General features: G+C 42.4%; 1 long non-coding RNA gene across 1 annotated transcript in view; it reads left to right on the top strand.

The window, feature by feature from the left end:
* The first annotated feature begins 1,344 nt into the window (after nucleotides 1-1,344).
* LOC139762588 (uncharacterized) overlaps nucleotides 1,345-1,530 on the top strand; it is a 4,425-nt gene continuing 4,239 nt past the window's right edge. The window contains exon 1 of the long non-coding RNA XR_011715749.1: nucleotides 1,345-1,415. This is a non-coding gene — a long non-coding RNA (uncharacterized lncRNA). The remainder of the gene's footprint in view (nucleotides 1,416-1,530) is intronic.

Raw genomic sequence — 1,530 nt, 5'->3', positions numbered from 1 at the left:
TGCATGAAGGTGAGCATCATGCTGACCATGGGTGCATGAAGGGGAGGAGGAGATGCGGGTGTGGCTCCAGTGGACCTGGCCGGTCATCAACCCGGGCCAGTAACAACTTCTGGTCCACGACCAGGATGATAACCCTAATAGAAGATGGTATCCTAAGCCTTGTGTCTTGCTCTGTGTGTGTGTGTGTGTGTGTGTGGGGGGGGGGGGGGGGGGGGGGTGATGGATGTCCGTGGCTCTGACCTCAGTGTTTATACTGATCTCTCTAGACTCCGTCGGGATGTGATCCTGGAAACAGTGTTACAGTATCTTGATCTAAACAGAAGCACCACCGACTGAGCTGGGGGGTTCCAGCAGGTCCATTCATTCATCAGGGAAGGCAATTCCAGACCGACCATACGCACAGCACACACGTTTGTCACGGTCCAGCCCCGGCCTGGACGATCCCTCGCCTCGGGGTCTTTATACTAATGATTCAGGGAAGATGAAGCGTCCAAACGCACGGGGAAAGGATCCTGTATGGCTCCCCTGTGAGAACCTGTCTTGTTTAGAAGGATCTAACACACACACACACACACACACACACACACACACAAACAGACACACACACACACACACGCACACACATCATACATTGATTTAAAAAGTTGTATGATAGTTGAGTATGTTCGAGCTGTGGTCCCATGAGTATAAAACTCCCTCTCTATACATACAGTACACATAGTTATATACAGATAGGCAAATACACACACCACTATATATAACCAGAGGGTTTATATGACACGATATATGACAAGGAGGTTTATGTGATCACTTTGTGTTACAATATATTACAGATGGAAAATCAGTCACTGATGCAGCATTACTGTTTTCTACAAGATTTGTCATTCTCAAGTCGTAATGTGAGAAACTTCAGTGATGATAACCACAGAGGAAACCAAGCCAGGTTAGGCCTATGTCGTAATTCTGTTTCATGATTGATTACATTTGTTATATTGGTAAAATTATACAGCTAAAATTACTTGAATATTTCATAATTTTCTAATTCTAGAAAACCATACTATTTTTCTGTAGCTTGGCTCTTTTCTGTGCTTAGAAAAAGGTTTCATGAGCGTTATAAACATTAAATGACAATAGCAAGAAAAACAAAGTAGTACCATAGACACCAGAGTTATTTTTCTGTAAATGTATTATCAATAATTATGAATTATATAACATTTAATCGCACTGGTTATGTTTTATTATTCAAATAGCATGTCAGCTTTTGTTATAGTTATAAGTGCCTCTTGGAGGAGATTTAAAGGCGCGGACGAATACAATGTTATTGTCTGACGTCCACATTGAGGGAGGCAATGGTGGAGGTGTGACAGCTGTACATTACCACGTCATTCTAGAGCAGATTTCCACCCTCTGAGGAGGTAAGGGTGACACACATTACGGTTATAAGAGTGAATATAATAACTTCTTAAAGGAGCAGTGACGTAAGGTTTACATAATCAAGTTGAATAGTTTGTTTCTCTGTGAGACGTAGCG

This window comes from Panulirus ornatus, chromosome 43 (genome assembly GCF_036320965.1).
Source record: "Panulirus ornatus isolate Po-2019 chromosome 43, ASM3632096v1, whole genome shotgun sequence".
NCBI lineage: Eukaryota > Metazoa > Arthropoda > Malacostraca > Decapoda > Palinuridae > Panulirus > Panulirus ornatus.
This window is presented reverse-complemented; position numbering and strand designations above follow the sequence as displayed.